Raw genomic sequence first — 21,558 nt, 5'->3', positions numbered from 1 at the left:
TCTGTTGGCAAGTGGCACACCATATCTGATGGCAGGCTGCTGGTGGCAAGTGGCACACTGTATCTGGTGGCAAGTGGCACACCGTATCTGGTGGCATGCTGCTGGTGGCAAGTGGCACACCGTATCTGGTGGCAGGCTGCTGGTGGCAAGTGGCACACCATATCTGGTGGCATGCTGCTGGTGGCAAGTGGCACACCATATCTGGTGGCATGCTGCTGGTGGCAAGTGGCACACCATATCTGGTGGCAGGCTGCTGGTGCCAAGTGGCACACCGTATCTGGTGGCAGGCTGCTGTTGGCAAGTGGCACACCATATCTGGTGGCAGGCTGCTGGTGGGAAGTGGCACAGTGTTTCTGGTGGCAAGTGGCACACTGTATCTGGTGGCAGGCTGCTGGTGGCAAGTAGCACACTGTATCTGGTGGCAAGTGGCACACTGTATCTGGTGCCAGGCTGCTGGTGGCAAGTGGCACACCGTATCTGGTGGCAGGCTGCTGGTGGCAAGTGGCACACTGCATCTGATGGCAGGCTATGGGTGGCATCTGGCAGCAGGCGATGATGGCAAGTGACATGCTGCATCTGGTGGCAAGTGACAAGCTCAGGTTCCCACTGATTCTGCATCATGGTGAGTTGAACTATTTCACTATATATTACAATGTAGTAATAGAAATAATGGAATTTGATCATCCTGACGCCATATCAAGCATAGTGTCAGGATGATTTTAAGTGCTAACACCAGCCATTTGCCCGAAAAATCCCCCCCGCCACCTATTTCCCCATCAACCCCGAGACTACATCCCCCCTCATATTTTTTTTGGGAAGGGGGGATGTCCCTGAATGGCAGTTTGGAAATGTGGTCGCCCTATGTTGCTGTTAGTGAGAGACCGCATAGCAGGTGGTATTGGTGGTGTTGCTGCTGCTCAGAGGCTGCATGGCTGATATTACTGGTGAGAGTATATTTAATTTGTTTTAGCAAAACATTTTTGCATTTTCATTTTGTTTCCATAAAAAGGCCCACCAAAATCCTCAGCACCAGGCCCATGATGCTCTTAATCTGGCCCTGCATGCCATTGCCGAGCCTATCATCTACTAGGACCCCCAGGTCCTTTTCCATCCTAGATTCCCCCAGAAGTTCTCCCCCCAGTGTATAGATTGCATTCATATTTTTGCCACCCAAATGCATTATTTTACATTTTTCTACATTAAACCTCATTTGCCATGTTGTTGCCCACCCCATTTGTTCAGATCTTTTTGCAAGGTTTCCACTCCCTGCGGAGAAGTTATTGCCCTGCTCAGCTTAGTATTGTCCGCAAATACAGAGATTGAACTGTTTACCCCATCCTCTAGGTTTTTTATGAACAAAATAAATAGGATTAGTCCCAGCACAGAACCCTGGGGGACCTCACTACCCACCCCTGACCATTCTGTGTACTCCCCATTTATCACCACCTTCTGAACTCACCCTTGTAGCCAGTTTTCAATCCATGTACTCACCCTAAGGTCCATGCCAATGGACCTTATTTTGAAAAATCCAAATACACCATGTCTTCAGGCCTGTCAGAAACCACAAACCAGACTAAGACAGAAGTACAGTAAAATCACACTTGTTTATTAATAAAAGTAAAAAGGTAAATAGAGTAAGCGTAGTCAAAGCATAGCCAGAGTCCAGTAACCGGATCGGGTAGTCAGCCAAGCCAGAGTTCAGTAGCCAGATTGGGTAATCAGCCAAGCCAGAGTTCAGTAACCAGATCGGGTAATCAGCCAGGCCAGAAGTCAGGGATCCAAGTAGAGGAACAGCAAGCAGGATAAGGAGCCAGAAGGGATGTCAGCAAAGCCAGTCTTTAAACAGGAAAGCAGGAGATGGTTTCTTGTGATGTGACCAATGCGAAGGCAGGAATGAAGTGAGCTGGAGATCTTTAAGTAGGCGGGACTGACGAGCAGATCCACAACAGCTGGTTAACTGTGGAGAGAGATGAGAGCTGGCAATTAGCCGACAGCTGAGCAGCCAGCTAAGAGAAGGAAGGGCTGAGCCATCCCTGACAGGGCCTTCCTTTATCTAGATGGCAACCTCCTCATAGAAGGTTAATAGATTGGTTTGGCAGGAATAATTCTTCATGAATCCATGCTGATTACTGCTAATGATACCGTTCTGATTACTAAAATCTTGTATGTAGTCCCTTATCATCCCCTCCAAGAGCTTGAATACTAATGATGTTAGGCTAACTGGTCTGTAATTTCCAGGGATGTATTTTGGGCCCTTTTTAAATGATGGTGCTACATTGGCTTTTCTCCAATCAGCTGGTACCATTCCAGTCAGTAGACTATCAGTAAAAATTAGGAACAATGGTCTGGCAATTACTTGACCGAGTTCCCTAAGTACCCTTGGATGCAAGCCATCTGGTCCCGGTGATTTATTAATGTTAAGTTTCCCAAGTCTAATTTTAATTCTGTCCTCTGTTAACCATGGAAGTTCTTCCTGTGATGTGTCATGAGGATAAACACTGCAGTTTTGGTTACTGAAGCCCCCCCGATTCCCTCGTGAAGACTGGGGAGAAGAATAAATTCAATACCTTCGCCATCTCCCCATCCTTTGTAACCAGATGTCCTTCCTCATTCTTTATGGGGCCAATATAGTCTGTCCTCCTTTTTTAACTGTTTACATACTTAAAGAACTTCTTGGGATTTTTTTGCTCTCCTCTGCTATGTGTCTTTCATGTTCTATCTTAGCCGCCCTAATTGCATTCTTACATTTCTTGTTGCATTCTTTATAAAGTCTGAATGCTGATGATGATCCCTCAACCCTGTATTTTTTGAAGGCCTTCTCCTTTGCTTTTATATGCGTTTTTACATTGGAATTAAGCCATCCAGGACTTTTGTTCGCTCTTTTAAATTTATTACCCAATGGAATGCATTGGCTAATGCCTTTATTTAATATGCTCTTAAAGCAAACCCATCTCTCCTCTGTGTTTTTGTTCCTAAGATTTTATCCGAATTCATGCCTTCTAACAAGGTTCGTAGTTTAGGGAAGTTGGCTCTTTTGAAATTCAGTGTCTTTGTATTCCCCTTATGTTTCCTATTTGTGTGATTTATACTGAAGCCAATTGACCTGTGATCACTGTTTCCTAAATTGCCCTGTATTTCCACATCCGTGATCAGTTCTGTATTGTTGGTAATCAGTAGATCCAGTAACGCTTTATTTCTAGTTGGTGCGTCTACCGTCTGAACCATGAAATTGTCCTGCAAGACATTTAGGAACTGGCGAGCCTTAGACGAATGCGTGGTTCCCTCCGCCGAGTCTATGTCTGGATAATTAAAATCCCCCATTATGATAACACTTCCCATTCTTGCTGCTAATCCAACATGTGATAGGAGATCCGTCTCCCCCTCCTCCCTCAGGTTAGGGGGCCTATAGCATACTCCCAGTATTATTTTCCCCTTAGCTTCATCCTTTTGGAGCTCTGCCCATAGGGATTCCACCTCCTCCCTAGCTCCGTTAGTGATGTCATCTCTTACATTCACTTGTACATTATTCTTGATATATAGGCATACCCCTCCCCCTTTTTTACCCTCTCTATCCCTGCGATAAAGGGTATAACCTTGAATGGTTGCCAGCCAATAATGACAGCTGTTGAACCAGGTCTCTGAAATTCCCACAAAACCAAATCCTCCTCGTACAACAGTATCTCTAGTTCACCCATCTTGTCCGCCAGGCTCCTGGCATTGGTGAACATGCCACGTAGTTTAGACCGTTCACATACTATCCTCTTATTGGGTGTTCCGAGATTGCAGCTAGGACTTGTTACTATACTTACCTTGGGTTTATGTGCTCTAGTCAACCTACCGCTAATGCGCCAATACTACTCTCTGGAATATGTTCCGCGCTGACTATCTGTACCTCTGGGCCCTCCCCCGTTTAAAAACCCCTCTAACTTTTTGGCCATCTTTACTCCCAGCTGATCTGCACCCTCCTCATTTAGGTGCAGTCCGTCCTTTCTATAGTACTAGTGATCGACTGAGAAGTCGGCCCAGTCCTCCAGGAACCCACACCCCACCTTACTACACCAACACTTCAGCCACTTGTTTACTTCCCTAATCTCCCTCTGCCTTTCTGGTGTGGCTCTATGTACTGGTAGTATTGCTGAGAATACTACCTTGGAGGTCCTTTTCCTCAATTTAGCTCCAAAGTCCCTAAAATCGTTCTTTAGGACACTCTATCTGCCTCTGACTTTGTCATTGGTGCCAACGTGCACCATGACAGCCGGGTCTTCCCCAGCCCCTCCCAGTAATCTGTGCCGAACCCGAGCGCCCTGTAAAATGATTTTAAAAAGCCTGTATGATTTCTTTTCACAGAATCTCCCGTGGGATTGAAATATAAGAATGCAGATGTAATCCCTCAGAACAGCTATGAAGATATCATGACAGTAAGTTCTTCCAGAATGCACTTGTGATTATAGAATAATAGTGGAATACATGATTTCTATTCTGCATCAATTTGCTGTTTTATAAAATGGACCATATTGTGAGGGTGTTACCTCCCCATGTCTCCCTCTTATCCTTTCCACAAGCATTAGTTGCTTCTCCTGTTTCACATCCTACAACTGCCACTAAAAGTCAGCCTAGGCTGTAATCAAGTTTATTTGGCTAAAGCTGGCCATACATGGATTGAAATTTGGCCGGTTCAGCAGGGAACAGCTGAATTGTAATCCATGTATGAGCACTGTGATTGTACAGAAGTCAATCTACTGATTTTTCCCTGCTCGATCAGGGCTGCAGGGTATAGACTGCAGTGCTGATCAGTGTATTCTGAAGGTGGAGAAGTCTCCCTGCTGTCAGAATACAACAGCTCAGTGGGGAAGATTCCCCCATCCACTCAAGTGTGTGGATGGGGGAATTTAGTCCCTTTTTTTCATTCAACCCGCAGGTTGAACAAAAAAAAGGTATAATCTATGGGCTGCTTTACACTACTGCATAAAGAGCTTCCGTATATACTCTAGTTGATTTATTTAATGTGACCCTGCCACCACCAGTCCTGCAAAAGAAGAAGCAATACGCCTACCCTTATCTGGTTTTCCTGAGATCTGGTTCTTCAAACACTGCTGTTTCACTGCCCTACAGCCAAACTGTACAGTTTATGCTAAGAAAATAACAATACATCTTTTATATTATCTCACAGATAGATGCTGCAATACCAAAATCACAGTAATAGGTAAGTAAATACTATGCTATACTAAGAAGCTGCCAATTTACACATATAGTATCATAAACTCAATTAAAATTATATCAAACATGAACAGAGCTTATAGTGTGTGTGTGCGTGCATATATATATATATATATATATATATATATATATATATATATATACACACACTAGACACGTGCATTTGTTTTCGTCCGAATGCATTTTCGTCCAAATTTCGAGTATTTTCGTTATCGTTTTAATAAACGAACTTGCAGAATCCGAAAACCGAAAGATCCGACATAAACAAATGCTTTATTTTCGTTTTCGTTGCGACAACAGTTCGATATAGATAGGAGATTCGACATGATACTGACAATAGCGATCTGTGTCCATCGAACCTGTGATCGAATGTGCCTAACCTTAGCTCTATTAGTCCAAGATTATTCTACATAGAGAGAAAAGATTCGACATAGAGAGAAAAGATTCGACATTATAGAGACAATAGCAAAAAAGGTCCAATGTGCCTAACCTAACTCTATCAGTCCAAGATTATTCAACATAGAGAGAAAAGATTCGACATGAAGATTCGACGAAGCAGTCGCCGCGAGCAGACATTTATGGTCAAATGCTCCGACCATAGGCTATAGAAGAATTCTAATGTTGGTTGACTAGTAATAATAATTAATACATTTAATTATTACTAGTGTCTACAACATTAGAATTCTACTATAGCTTGTAGGCGGAACATTTGACCGGAAATGTACGATTGCGGTGTCGTACGGTTTAGCTGCTCCGTCAAATCTTCTTAGAACATTCGACAGACACCATAAGCCTTCAATGACAGATTCGATCCTAATTTTTTTTGATTTTCAGACAAATGTATTTTTTAACGAAACAAAATAAATAAAAGCGAATTTCGGGAGTAACTAAATAAATGTATTTTTTGGACGAAAACGAAATTCCGAAACAAAATATTTCAGTGTGCACATGTCTAATACACACAGAGTCGTGCTCAAAAATTTGCATACCCTGGCAGAAATTGTGAAATTTTGGCATTAGTATTGAAAATATGACTGATCATGCCAAAAAAACTGTCTTTTATTTAAGGATAGTAATCACATGAGGCCATTTATTATCACATAATTTTTTGGATCCTTTTTAAATCATAATGATAACAGAAATCCCCCAAATGGCCCTGATGAAAAGTTTACATACCCTGAAATGTTTGGCCTTGGTACAGACACAGAAGGAGGCACATCCAGATTAAAATGTCAATTAACCACATGCTGACCACCCGCCGCAGTTGTACTGTGGCCGAATGGCACGGCTGGGCGAAACAACGTTATGTAACATCGCTTCACCCTGTGACCACTAAGGGGCGCATGCGCTATCCCTCTTCAGTTAGAACACAAACTACCACATTACACATTAACCCCTTCACTGCCCCCTAGTGTTAACCCCTTCACTGCCAGTGGCATTTTTACAGTAATCAATGAATTTTTAATCGCACTGATCGCTGTATTAATGCCAATGGTCCCAAAAATGTGTCAAAATTGTCAGAAGTGTCCGCCATAATGTCGCAGTCATGATAAAAATTGCTGATCACCGCCATTACTAGTAAAAAAAATTATTAATAAAAATGCCATAAAACTATCCCCTATTTTGTAGACGCTATAACTTTTGCACAAACCAATCAATATACGCTTATTGCGATTTGTTTTACCAAAAATATGTAGAAGAAAGTGTATCATCCTAAACTGAGGAAAAAAAAATGTTTTTTTTATATATTTTTTGGGGATATTTATTATAAAAAAAAATAATAAATTTTTTCAAAATCGTCGCTCTTTTTTTGTTTATAGCGCAAAAAATAAAAACCGCAGAGGTGATCAAATACCACCAAAAGAAAGCTCTATTTGTGGGGAAAAAAGGAAATCAATTTTGTTTGGGAGCCACGTCGCACGACCGTGCAATTGTCAGTTAAAGCGACGCAGTGCCGAATCGCAAAAAGTGCTCTGGTCTTTGGCCAGCCAAATGGTCCGGGGCTTAAGTGGTTAAAGGTTAATTTTCCACATTTGTGGGTTTTTAAATCACAATTAGTGTCTGTGTATAAATAGTCAATGAGTTTGTTAGCTCTCACATGGATGCACTAAGCAGGCTAGACACTGAGCCACGAAGAGGTAGAAAAGAACAGTCAAAAGACCTGTGTAACAAGGTAATGAAATTTTACAAAGATGGAAAAGAATATAAAAGATATCCAAGCCTTGAATATGCCAGTCAGTACTGTTCAATCACTTATTAAGAAGTGGAAAATTAGGGGCTCTTTTGATACCAAGCCAAGGTCGGGTAGACCAAAAAAGATTGCAGCCACAACTGGCGGAAGAATTGCTCAGGATACAAAGAAAAACCCACAGGTAACTGCAGGAGAAATACAGGCCGCTCTCCAAAAAGACGTTGTGGTTGGTTTTACGGAGCACAATTCAATGAAACTTGAACAAAAAAGAGCTGCATGGTTGAGCTGCCAGAAGGAAGGCTTTACTGCGCCAATGCCACAAAAAGCCCAATGAGGCACGTCAAGGTGTTGTTGGGCATATTTTAACCAGGCTTTTTTTGTGGAACTTGTACGGTAAAGGTTTCCTTCTGGCAGCTCAACCAAGCAGCTCTTTTTTGTTTGCCATAGATTGCCACCTTCCTGAGGGCTCAAAGAAAACTGTTAGTCATCTTGGCTACACGGATCCGCAGGGGGCATTCGCAAGGCCCCAGCCAGTTTGCTAACTTTGATTTATATCACCAGATCTAAGGAACCTATTTTATCTCTCATAAAAGCTAAAATATTACCAGCAGAGAGATGAAAATAATCCCTTTTGATTGTACACGTGATGGGTTACGTGTACTGTACATGTAACTCCTGTATTTGTAGTGTGTGTAGAATCCTGGAAAAACACACAAAACCTATATGGCGCCTGATTGCGGCAGGCAGGCAGTGATTGGTACTGTCCCGGTCAGACTGATGCGCTGGTATCGGAAAACCTATCCATGACCCAGCAATCAGCGCCGTTCTGGGCCAATTCGACTCTGGTCATTTCAGAGCACGAAACATCCTGTGGGCTGGGATGCAAACACCCCCCAGGGTTGATTGGCCAAGGGCTAAAGTCCAGCCCACATCCATCTTTTAATAAATTGGGGAGCCTGAGATATAGACGTGGTTCTTCCACAAATCCAGTTCGAAACTGGGGAGTTCCCACATGTTCCAGTATGCTTCTACTAAAGGATAGACTTTTTATTTTCATAGCAAATTGCCAATTGTGTGTCTTTCTGTATTTTTTGTATCTTTTCTGGTAACTCCTTTTTCTTTGTATATCTTTTATGCACTGCCCACTTTCGGGATATTTGTGACAATAAAGAGAGGCTAAGATGGAAGCTTGCTAGACTGAAAAGTACAGGAGGGCGGTACCTCCAGAAACAGGGTGGAATGACATTCACCTCAGGGGTAGATCACATAGGCATAGTAAGACATGTAGACAGATGGGCATCAGTCACTTTTAGGTGACACATAAGAACAGATTGTATTACTGACAGTCCATAGGATAGAGTTTTAGGATTGCAGATGTTCAGATTAAAGTAGAACTCTGTCAGTTCATGCGTTATTGCACATGAAAAGGGCATTTAATTTAAGACCAACACTCCTGAGTTAGAATTCTTTAGCAGACATCACCAGTAGGGATGAGCCGAACACCCCCCGGTTCGGTTCGCACCAGAACCCCCGAACGGACCGAAAGTTCGCACGAACGTTAGAACCCCATTGACGTCTATGGGACTCGAACGTTCAAAATCAAAAGTGCTCATTTTAAAGGCTAATTTGCATGGTATTGTCCTAAAAAGGGTTTGGGGACCCGGGTCCTACCCCAGGGGACATGTATCAATGCAAAAAAAACTTTTAAAAACGGCCGTTTTTTCGGGAGCAGTGATTTTAATGATGCTTAAAGTAAAAAAAAAAAAAGTGAAATATTCCTTTAAATATCGTACCTGGGGGGTGTCTATAGTATGCCTGTAAAGTGACGCGTGTTTCCCATGTTTAGAACAGTCCCTGCACCAAATGTCATTTTTAAAGGAAAAAATCTCATTTAAAACTGCTTGCGGGTTTAATGTCATGTCGGGTCATGGCAATATGGATGAAAATCAGTGAGACAAACGGCATGGGTACCCCCCAGTCCATTACCAGGCCCTTTGGGTCTTGTATGGATATTAAGGGGAACCCCGCACCCAAATTAAAATAAGGAAAGGTGTGGGGCCACCAGGCCCTATATACTCTGAACAGCAGTATACAGGCGGTGCAAACAAGACAGGGACTGTAGGTTTGTTGTTAAGTAGAATCTGTTTGTAATTTTGAACATTTTTAACGTGTTTAGCTCCAGCCAAAAAATCTTTTCTAAGCTTTTTGGAAAACATAGGGAAGGGTTATCACCCCTGTGACATTTGTTTTGCTGTCTTTCCTCCTCTTCAGAAGATTTCACCTCACTTTTTTGTCCCAATGAAAAATGTTTTTTGAAAATTTGGGTTTTTTTGTGGAACAAGGATTGGAAAGCATCAGTGGAAAGGAGAAATTGTTTTCCCATATTAACTCTTAATTCCCTTCCTAGGGGTAGATTTCATCTCACTTCCTGTTGTCTCCTTCCGTTTGCAAGTAGGAGTCGTTTGTAAGTTAGATGTTTGAAAGTAGGGTCCTGCCCTATATACTCAGCAGAAATTTGGGCCTTAGGTGTTGCTGTGGCCACAACACTGTAAGCCCTCACAGGGCCCTGCTGTGAAATATTAGATCAAGAATTGTAATTACATGCCCCTGTTGAACAGGAGCTGAAAAATTAGGCCTTAGGCACTGGTGCTGGTGCCACAACACTGCAACCCCTCACAGACACTCTAGTTGGAACGCAGGAACGAGCCCTGCTGCAAAGTATTGCTTCAAAAATTGTAATTACACGCCCCTGTTAGACAGGGGCAGAAAAATTGGGCCTTAGGCACTGGTGCTGGTGCCACAACACTGCAACCCCTCACAGACACTCTAGTTGGAACGCAGGAACGAGCCCTGCTGCAAAGTATTGCTTCAAAAATTGTAATTACACGCCCCTGTTAGACAGGGGCAGAAAAATTGGGCCTTAGGCACTGGTGCCACAACACTGCAACCCCTCACAGACACTCTAGTTGGAACGCAGGAACGAGCCCTGCTGCAAAGTATTGCTTCAAAAATTGCAATTACACGCCCCTGTTAGACAGGGGCAGAAAAATTGGGCCTTAGGCACTGGTGCTGGTGCCACAACACTGCAACCCCTCACAGACACTCTAGTTGGAATGCAGGAATGAGCCCTGCTGCAAAGTATTACATCAAAAATTGTAATTACACGCCCCTGTTAAACAGGGGCTGAAAAATTGTGCCTTAGGCACTGGTGGTGGCGCCCAGAACCAAAAATGTTCTTACAAGCTATCAGCGTGATGATTGAGGAGGAAGAGGATAATTACTCAGGGATAGTCACTCAGCATCAGCATAGGCAGTCTTTGAAGGGATCTGAGATTTCAAAAAAAATTATTCGGTTACATCAGCATCAGGTGCTTGGTAGCTGGTGGTGATCCAAGACTCATTCATTTTTATGAAGGTCAGCCGATCGACCGAGTCGGTGGACAGACGCACCCTGTGATCGGTTACCACGCCTCCAGCAGCACTGAATGTGCGTTCCGAAAGAACGCTGGATGCAGGACAGGCCAGTAGCTCAATTGCATACTGTGCAAGCTCTGGCCAGTGATCCATCCTCAAGACCCAGTAACCCAGAGGATTTTCGGTGGGAAAGGTGTCCAAGTCTGATCTTGCCCCTAGGTATTCCTGCACCATGTAAAACAGACGCTGGCGATGGTTGCTGGAACCGATCATACCTTGGGGCTGCGGACCAAAAAATTGTCTGAACGCATCGGTCAGACGGCCACCTTCTCCACCGCTCCTTCTTTGACTGACCGAAGCCTCAGCAACACGTTGTCCAGAAACAGGTGTTTGTAACCTCCCAGTCTCTGGGAACGCGTTGCACAGACCTTTCTGCAAGGCCTCCCGAAGATGTTTCATCCTCTGCTCCCTCTGCGATGGCAAGATAAGGTCCGCAACCTTACCCTTGTAACGTGGATCAAGGAGGGTTGCCAGCCAGTATTGGTCCTTCTCCTTGATACCACGAATACGAGGATCCTTACGCAGGCTTTGCAGGATCAGGGAGGCCATGCAGCGTAGGTTTGCTGAGGCATTCGGTCCGGAGTCCTCTGGGTCACTAAGGACAACAACGTCCGCAGCCACCTCCTCCCAGCCACGTACAAGTCCATGTGTTCCTTGGGACTGATCCCTTAAAGACTGCTGCTGATGCTGAGTGCCAGGCTCCACCTCCATACTGACACAATCTTCCTCCTCCTCCTCCTCCTCGTCCTCTTCCTGTGTGATCGGCGGGCACGCAGGAACACTGTCTGGATAAAGGGGGCCTTGAGAGCTAAGGAAGTCCTCCTCTTCCTGCCTCTGTTCTGCCTCAAGTGCCCTGTCCATTATTCCACGCAGCGTGTGCTCCAACAGGTGGACAAGGGGGACAGTGTCACTGATGCATGCACTGTCACTGCTCACCATCCTCGTGGCCTCCTCGAATGGTGACAGGACAGTGCATGCATCCCTGATCATGGCCCACTGGCGTGGGGAAAAAAAACCAAGCTCCCCTGACCCTGTCCTGGTGCCATAGTCGCACAGGTACTCATTGATGGCCCTCTGCTGCGTGTGCAGCCGCTGCAGCATGGCCAACGTTGAGTTCCACCTGGTGGGCATGTCACAGATTAGGCGGTTCTTGGGCAGGTTAAACTCCTTTTGGAGGTCCGTCAGCCGAGCACTGGCATTATATGACCGGCGGAAATGCACACAGACTTTCCTGGCCTGCCTCAGGACATCCTGTAAGCCCGGGTACCTGCCCAAGAACCGCTGCACCACCAAGTTAAGGACGTGAGCCAAACAGGGCACATGGGTCATTTGTCCCTGTCGGAGGGCAGAGAGGAGGTTGGTGCCATTGTCGCAAACCACCATTCCTGCCTTAAGTTGGCGTGGCGTCAACCACCTCTGAACCTGCCCCTGCAGAGCTGACAGAACCTCTGCCCCAGTGTGGCTCCTGTCCCCCAAGCACACCAGCTCAAGCACCGCATGGCATCTTTTGGCCTGCGTACTTGCGTAGCCCCTTGAACGCCTACGGAGCACCGCTGGTTCCGAGGAAGAGGCCATGGAGGAAGAAGAAGAGGAGGGGGTGGAGGAGAGAGGTGTGTCACAATCAGCATTTTGGAGGCGTGGTGGCGGAACAACCTCCAACACTACTGCACCTTGTCCTGCATCCTTCCCAGCTGCCAGCAGAGTCACCCAATGCGCCGTGAAACTTAGGTAACGTCCCTGTCCATGCCTGCTGGACCATGAGTCAGTGGTAATATGCACCTTACCGCTGACCGCCCTGTCCAGCGAGGCATGGACATTGCCTTCCACATGCCGGTAGAGAGCCGGAATCGCCTTCCGTGAGAAAAAGTGGCGTTTGGGTACCTGCCACTGAGGAACCGCACATTCCACAAACTCACGGAAGGGGGCAGAGTCTACCAACTGAAAAGGCAGCAGTTGAAGTGCTAGCAATTTTGCCAAGCTAGCATTCAACCGCTGGGCATGTGGATGGCTGGGAGCAAACTTCTTTCGGCGGTGCAGCAGCTGGGGCAGGGAAATTTGCCTGGTACAATCTGACGTCGGTGTACCAAAAGCAGATTGCCCACAAGTACTTGACTGTGACACACCTAATTCTACACCTTCATTCCTCTCACTGCAGGTCTCAGAGAGGACTGAAGGTCTAGTGGGGTTGGAAATCTCAGCTGATGAGGAGCAAGGAGAGATCCTCTTTGTTCTTTGGTGTGGGTCTTTTAGATACGCTTGCCAACGAACTGCATGGCAGGTCAACATATGTCTGGTCAAGCATGTGGTACCCAAGCGGGAGATGTTTTGGCCACGCGAGATACGCTTGAGACATATGTTTCAAATAGCAGCGGTGAGATCTGATGCACTCGTCTCAAAAAAGGCCCACACCAAAGAACTTTTTGAATAACGCGCAGAGACTGCAGCGCCCTGCACATGTGGAGCTTTGGGGTGTGATGCAGTCAATGTGCTGCCCTTAGGCTGGCCCCTGGAGGGCATCCTGCCTCGTTGGTGATGTGCCGCCGCCTCCTCCTCCTCCTCCTCCTCCTCCTCTCTCCTATCAGGCACCCACGTTGAGTCAGTGACCTCATCATCCCCTCCCTCCTCATCACTGGAGCAAACCTGGCAGTATGCTGCAGCAGGGGGAGCATGACTGCCAGATTGCTGTCCTTCTTGGGCACCCCCTCTGTCCGTGCTCATGTTACTGCCTTCATCGAGCTCAGTATCGTCATCAGAGCCTTCCAAACGCTGGGCATCCTCCTGGAGCATGTACCCAACACTGTGGTCAAACAGTTCGAGGGAATCCTCATGAGGACATGGTGGAGCTAGGGAAGGAGTCACTGATGACATTGAGCTGAGGGAAGAGGCCGCTGCTTTGCCAGACAAAGCACCCTGGGCATGGGTGAGAGAGGATGAGGAGGATGAGGACGGCTTGGTCATCCACTCGACCAAGTCTTCCGCATGTTGCGGCTCAACACGGCCAGCTACCGAAAAAAAGGCCAAGCGTGTCCCATGGCCACGTGCTGATGAGGATGCACCGTCTCCACGACCAGCACTAGACACAGAGCCTGCTTGCCCTCTCTTATTGGCTTGTGACTGTCTGCCTCTCCTTCTTGGCCTTCCAGACATACTAATGGCCTGTAGCTGCACTAAGCTGGGATAGAACACCTGTAATTTTCTTCAGGTAGCTTTATATACTGTAACCAGACAAGCCTGCCTGTCAGTAGGAAGATAACAGGAACGGATCTAGCTGAACACTGTGAGCAGGACGCACTGTACTAAATGTAAATAGTCTAGCTGCCTGACCGTGGTACTAATAGGATCAAACAGAACACCTGTAATTTTCTTCAGGTAGCTTTATATACTGTAACCAGACAAGCCTGCCTGTCAGTAGGAAGATAACAGGAACGGATCTAGCTGAACACTGTGAGCAGGACGCACTGCACTAAATGTAAATAGTCTAGAAGATAACAGGAACGGATCTAGCTGAACACTGTGAGCAGGACGCACTGCACTAAATGTAAATAGCAGGAACGGCTCTAGCTGAACACTGTGAGCAGGACGCACTGCACTAAATGTAAATAACAGGAACGGATCTAGCTGAACACTGTGAGCAGGACGCACTGCACTAAATGTAAATAGTCTAGAAGATAACAGGAACGGATCTAGCTGAACACTGTGAGCAGGACGCACTGCACTAAATGTAAATAGCAGGAACGGATCTAGCTGAACACTGTGAGCAGGACGCACTGCACTAAATGTAAATAGCAGGAACGGATCTAGCTGAACACTGTGAGCAGGACGCACTGCACTAAATGTAAATAACAGGAACGGATCTAGCTGAACACTGTGAGCAGGACGCACTGCACTAAATGTAAATAGTCTAGAAGATAACAGGAACGGATCTAGCTGAACACTGTGAGCAGGACGCACTGCACTAAATGTAAATAGCAGGAACGGATCTAGCTGAACACTGTGAGCAGGACGCACTGCACTAAATGTAAATAGCAGGAACGGATCTAGCTGAACACTGTGAACAGGACGCACTGCACTAAATGTAAATAGTCTAGAAGATAACAGGAACGGATCTAGCTGAACACTGTGAGCAGGACGCACTGCACTAAATGTAAATAGCAGGAACGGCTCTAGCTGAACACTGTGAGCAGGACGCACTGCACTAAATGTAAATAGCAGGAACGGATCTAGCTGAACACTGTGAGCAGGACGCACTGCACTAAATGTAAATAACAGGAACGGATCTAGCTGAACACTGTGAGCAGGACGCACTGCACTAAATGTAAATAGTCTAGAAGATAACAGGAACGGATCTAGCTGAACACTGTGAGCAGGACGCACTGCACTAAATGTAAATAGCAGGAACGGATCTAGCTGAACACTGTGAGCAGGACGCACTGCACTAAATGTAAATAGCAGGAACGGATCTAGCTGAACACTGTGAGCAGGACGCACTGCACTAAATGTAAATAGCAGGAACGGATCTAGCTGAACACTGTGAGCAGGACGCACTGCACTAAATGTAAATAGTCTAGAAGATAACAGGAATGGATCTAGCTGAACACTGTGAGCAGGACGCACTGCACTAAATGTAAATAGCAGGAACGGATCTAGCTGAACACTGTGAGCAGGACGCACTGCACTAAATGTAAATAGTCTAGATAGAAGATAACAGGAACGGATCTAGCTAAACTGAATACAGTGTATATATATATATGCAACACCTGGGATGCATATATATACACAATACACTGTAAGTGCAGCTAACTGACTGACTGTTCTGCCTAATCTATCTAACTCAAATCAAATGACACTGTCTCTCTCTCTCTCTATCTCTCAGCACACCGGAACACACACTACACAGGGCCGCCGTGCAGGCGGCCTTATATAGTGTGTGTACTAAATCCCCTGAGCCATAATTGGCCAAAGCCACCATGGCTTTGGCCAATTACAGCTCTCTCTACTGACGGCGCTGTGATTGGCCAAGCATGCGGGTCATAGTGCATGCTTGGCCAATCATCAGCCAGCAATGCACTGCGATGCCGCAGTGAATTATGGGCCGTGACGCGCCACACGAATTTAGCGCGAACGGCCCATATCGTACGCAATTCGGCGAACGGGCGAACAGCCGATGTTCGAGTCGAACATGGGTTCGACTCGAACACGAAGCTCATCCCTAATCACCAGTAGCAACAGCATCCTCTTTCTCCAGGAGCATTAACCAACCTTCATGGGACTCCATCCTGCACTCAGAGAAGGACAACTCCAAATCCATTTGCTTTTGAGCCCAAACTCCAGACCTTCTCACCTTTAGGTCCCTTTAGGCAGACAGGCCTAAATAATTAGCTCCAGCACATACACCCACCCAAGGCCACAGCCTGGGGAGGAAGAGAGCTTGCATTAGCCAGCCCTGAATATGTACCATATACCCTTTCCCATAATACACCACTGGCAAAGGAAACTCCTATTGGTGGGCTGGAAAATTTATATGCATATTCATAATCCATACCTACTGTAAGATCTCACACTAATGCTGGGAGAATTAGGGGAAACTGAACAAGATGCAGACTATAAATTGGCTGACTGCAACCATCCATAAATACATTTAAAGAAACTCTTGCTTAAAGTGGTTGTAAACACTTACAGACCACTTTTACCTACAGGTAAGCCTAGATTAAGGCTTACCTGTAGGTGCAAGAAATATCTCCTAAACCTACACGGTTTAGGAGATATTTCCAAAAGACAGGCACCGGTGTCTACGGCGCATGCGCCATAGACAACGGTGCACTGAGCGTGCCGTTTCTAACGGCGATCATGCCATTAGTGGCTGCACCAGCGCACAGTGATGTCATTGCGGCTCCGGCACTGTGATTGGAAAGAAGATGGACGCTTCGTGGAAGAAGGGACAGCGGTGACATCGCAGGCTCCTGTGTCAGGTAAGTGACACATAATGGGTTACTATGCGATGCATAGTAGCCCATTATGCTTTACCTTTGCAGGGAAACAAAGAGGAAGTAAACCCATCAGGGTTTACTTCCTCTTTAATGGCAAGAGGGATGCATAACTAACAAAGACAAACTCTGTCCTGACATCAGCCTCCTGTTTTCCCCTTCACAGCAGGTAGTAGATGACTGGTAGTAGCAGCTCTCATAACCAGTTAGTTTCTGCTCATTCTTACAAAAGTGTTTGGACCAGGTTACAAATCCTTAGGCAGTCCACATACGTGTTTTTCTACTGTATATTAAACTGTTTGCATGGAGTTTCATTTTAAGGGATTGGGTGTTAGCAGTTGGGTTACTGTTTAGTGTCACATTAAACTTCCGCTAACTTTTCAACCCTTTGTTAGGACAGAAAGTGTTCAAATCTGATAATGAGATTTGCCAGCACAGTACAACCAGGGTTAATTATGGCAAACACAGCTCCCCAGCCCCCTCATAAACAAAGAGAACAAAGTAGGATTTTTCAGCGCTGGGGTTGCTAATATTATTAATATAAAGTAGGGGTTATGAGTAAAGTTAGGTGTTGCAGATTAGGTGAAGGGAGAATTAAAAGGCAAGGTCATCCTAAAGGTTGGCCAGGGATTGTACAGTAGGAGGACATTTTAAGCTTGTTTGTGGCAGTAGCATCTGCTTGCCTCTGAACATAAACCAATATACTGTATATGGTTGCATGTGCTGATCAAATGAAAATTTTCCGTCAGGACCATAAGAAGTCAATCAATAGATCAACTTCTCGTGAACAGGAATGGCCATACATGGACCAAAATTTGCCTGGTTCCTACTGGACCCACAGAATTTTGATCCATATATGGCTAGCTTTACTCAATCCTTTTTGTAAAAAGTTTGCCCTGGCACAAAGGAATGATGACACCCTTTTATAGGGCTCCACCCTGTTCTGTAAAAGAGACCCTTGAATTTTTATTAGAGGTGAGGTTCTCACTCAAGCACTACCATCCTCTGCTGAACTTACCCACAATGTAAATTGTAAATAGACATGAGACCAGACAGAAATAGAAAAATGTACATTTTGAGAATTTGGTGCCTTGGTTTTTCCAGCTCTGTCTTGGGCGCCCCAGGTATGGAGTCTTAAAGTGTTTGTTATCCTAACATTTCATATTTCTGATATGTATATGTTGTACCTTATACTTGTTTTAAAAAGGTATCCTGTTCTTTGTATTCTTCCTTTGTGGGAAATATTTGGTGATCCCGCCAGTCTCTCTGCTTTCCTATTAAAAACTGACCACGCTAGACATAAAGGACATCCTTCCCAATGTGGTCAGTTTTCTGGCTGTGCTGAGATCACAGCTTACTTGTCTTCCAATGCTGGCACAAGTCTACACAGCTCTTCATTTAAGATCCCTGACACCCCCATCCCCTCTTCTGTAGCTGAAAACAGAGGTTATATGATCACTTATAGAAAAATAAAACAAATATGTTAGCCTTGCATTTCCATTTTAAACTATTTGGTTGTTTTACAAGGTAAAGGGTTCACATATACTTTAATTATGGTAAAAACAACCCCCGAAACATGCTATTATATTATTAACCAACCACATATGGGTATGTTCAGCACTTTGTCAGGGATCAAAAGTCTGTACACCTCTATGAGGCATGGACTGATATGCATGGTCCTATGTACTCTGTAAAGCCTATGTGATACTTATTTGCTATAGGAACAGAAAATGGCAATAAATGCATACATGTATATGTGCTAATATGTATCTGTTCATTACCCTCTAATATTTCTGTTTTTTTTTTTTATCAGCAATTGGCAGTGATGCCTGGCCAAAATAAACTTATTTTCTGTGTTTAAATTGTTTTAATGTTGGAGTGCTGGAGCTTCCTACAAAAAGTTACCTGTTGCATTTCATGAAGAAAAATCCTTTACAGCAAATTATGTTGGGTTATCATCTCAAATCTTACCATCACCCACACAGCACAGAAGTGGTTCGGATCACTAAGCTCTTCTCAAAAGATCGTTCTACAAGGCACTTTATCAATGCTCCACTGTCTGATAATGATCCAAGGGGAATGATGGCTTAATGAGGAACTCCATCCTAAATAAATACATTTCAGTTCCACAATCTAGCTGCAGCTTGTATTGTGTTTGTTTTAGTTCAGGTGCTTATCGAATAGTTTTTTTAAGCTATCGATGCTCCCCGCTGAGACCACTGCCTGTGGAAGGGAAATCCACATCCTTGGCGCTCTTACAGTAAAGAACCCTCTACGTAGTTTAAGGTTAAACCTCTTTTCTTCTAATTTGAATGAGTGGCCACGTGTCTTGTTAAACTCCCTTCCGCGAAAAAGTTTTATCCCTATTGTGGGGTCACCAGTTCGGTATTTATAAATTGAAATCCTATCCCCTCTCAAGTGTCTCTTTTCCAGAGAGAATAAGTTCAGTGCTGGCAACCTTTCCTCATAACTAATATCCTCCAGACCCTTCATTAGGTTAGTTGCCCTTCTTTGTACTCGCTCCATTTCCAGTACATCCTTCCTGAGGACTGGTGCCCAGAACTGCACAGCATACTCTAGGTGCGGCTGGACCAGATTCTTGTAGAGCAAGAGAATTATCGCTTTATCTTTGGAGTTGATCCCTTTTTAATGAATGCCAATATTCTGTTTGCTATGTTAGCAGCAGCTTGGCATTGCATGCCATTGCTGAGCCTATCATCTACTAGGACCCCCAGGTCTATAGATTGCATTCATACTTTTTGGCACACACATGCATTATTTTACATTTTTCTACATTAAACCTCATTTGCCGTGTGGTTGCCCACCCCATTAATTTGTTACGATCTTTTTGCAAGGTTTCCACATCCTGCGGAGAAGTTATTGCCCTGCTTAGCTTAGAATTGTCCGCAACTACAGAGATTGAACTGTTTACCCCATCCTCCAGGTCATTTATGAACAAATTAAATAGGATTGGTCCCAACCCTGGGGGACCCCACTACCCACCTCTGACCAGTCTGCATACTCCCCATTTATCACCACCCTCTGAACTCGCCCTTGTAAACAGTTTTCAAGCCATGTACTCACCCTATGGTCCATGCAAATGGACCTTATTTTGTACAGTAATCATTTTTGGGGAACTGTGTCAAATGCTTTTGCAAAGACCACGTACACCATGTCTACAGGCCTTCCTTTACCTAGATGGCAACTCACCTCCTCATAGAAGGTTAATAGATTGGTTTGGCAAGAATGATTCTTCATGAATCCATGCTGATTACTGCTAATGATACCATTCTCGTTACTAAAATCTTGTTTATAGTCCCTTATCATCCCCTCCAAGAGCTTGCATACTATTGATGTTAGGCTAACTGGTCTGTAATTCCCAGGGATGTATTTTGGGCCCTTAACCTCACTCCCAGCAACAGGATGGGGTTCCACTGAGCACCGAACCGAAGATCTTAGTTCTGTCAGGCAGAAGGGCTAATCACTAAAGCTACTGTGCTGCCAGAACAGGACTGACTTGGTCAGGGGAACATAAATAAGTGTGTATCTTCTCTATCTCACACGTGTAGGAGCCATACAACAGATTTGAATGTGGGTTCTGTCAAATGACAAATTCCATGCAGGTAGCGTTCTGGTTGGGATTTGAACCAGGGTCCATAGTGCTGCAAGGCAAGTGGCTTTGCTAGGGGAATATAAAAATACATAGCTATGATTAGTTCAGCCGTAATTGGCAGGGCCACTCCCAATACAACCACTAGAAACAATTTCCTGCTCCTCTGCCTCTAACTAATCAAATAGACTCATAACATAATACTACATAACATAACATGTCTTGAATATCAATCCTTTTTCACTTGCCAAAGAAAAGGCAGAAAGCAACACAAATAACCACTTCTGAAAAGGATTCTGAAAAGGACTCGAACTCTCAAAAGAATGACACTGTATGCTAATACAGTGAAACAAAAGTTAACGTAACTTAGAAAATTGAGCCCTAATTCCTTGTACTGTAATACCATCTACTGACAGAATTTACCATTCTCTGGCAAACCAAAACCAGGCCAGCTTCATCATCATTACTTATAATAACTAAAGAAACCGACAGAGTCAGTTTTCATATGATTTAGTTATTGTTTAAAATTTATTAGTGGAAATCAAGACATAACATTAATAAATACACAACCATGTGCAGTACATTGGAAAGAGGAAGCATCAAAATGTGTTGGGGTATATTTTCAGTATGTAGCCCCTCTGACCTCCAAAGCATCTTTGATACTTCAAAAAAGAAGTTGGATAACCATTCACCTCAGGGTCTAATCTTTGGCAATAGCAAAAAGGAAAGTGTACAAATGGGCACCAGTCACTTTCAGATGCAAGAAATGAAGTTTATTGACTTTCACTCAACACTCCAGAGGGAGAGAAGGAGGGTACAGGACACCCACAGACTAGGATAAGACTTCAGATAAGGGGTCAAAAGTAGCGATGCTCCTCAGATACAGGACTTTCAAGAAAACCCAGCATTCTGTGAAAGCAGCTCCTGACTGTAAGGCACTAGAAGTCCAGGAGAGATCCAAGAAAGCTGAAATATTAATTAAACTCAGGCTAACTAAAGCTTGGCAAATACTACATTTAAATACAGGCTCCTGCTTAAGTTGGGGTGGCTACACCCTTGCCAAGGGAGAATACGTCCTTCAA

At 44.7% G+C, this 21,558-nt stretch overlaps 1 protein-coding gene across 4 annotated transcripts in view; it reads right to left on the bottom strand.

Moving 5' to 3' along the window:
• LOC141110635 (cell adhesion molecule CEACAM1-like) overlaps positions 1-21,558 on the bottom strand; it is a 165,261-nt gene that overhangs the window by 15,677 nt on the left and 128,026 nt on the right. The window contains exon 13 of one of the 4 annotated variants that reach the window (XM_073602087.1): positions 1,586-1,957. The exons of 1 other annotated variant lie outside the window; for it this stretch is intronic. The gene's annotated coding sequence lies outside the window, so the exon portion shown is untranslated. Of the gene's footprint in view, positions 1-1,585; positions 1,958-20,974; positions 21,443-21,558 lie in introns of those variants that run through there. 2 more of the 4 variants (XM_073602085.1, XM_073602089.1) reach the window with 2 other exon arrangements.

This window comes from Aquarana catesbeiana, linkage group LG10, assembly GCF_042186555.1.
Source record: "Aquarana catesbeiana isolate 2022-GZ linkage group LG10, ASM4218655v1, whole genome shotgun sequence".
NCBI classification, from domain to species: domain Eukaryota; kingdom Metazoa; phylum Chordata; class Amphibia; order Anura; family Ranidae; genus Aquarana; species Aquarana catesbeiana.
The sequence above is the reverse complement of the archived record's forward strand: the minus strand, read 5'-3'. Positions and strand labels throughout refer to the sequence as shown.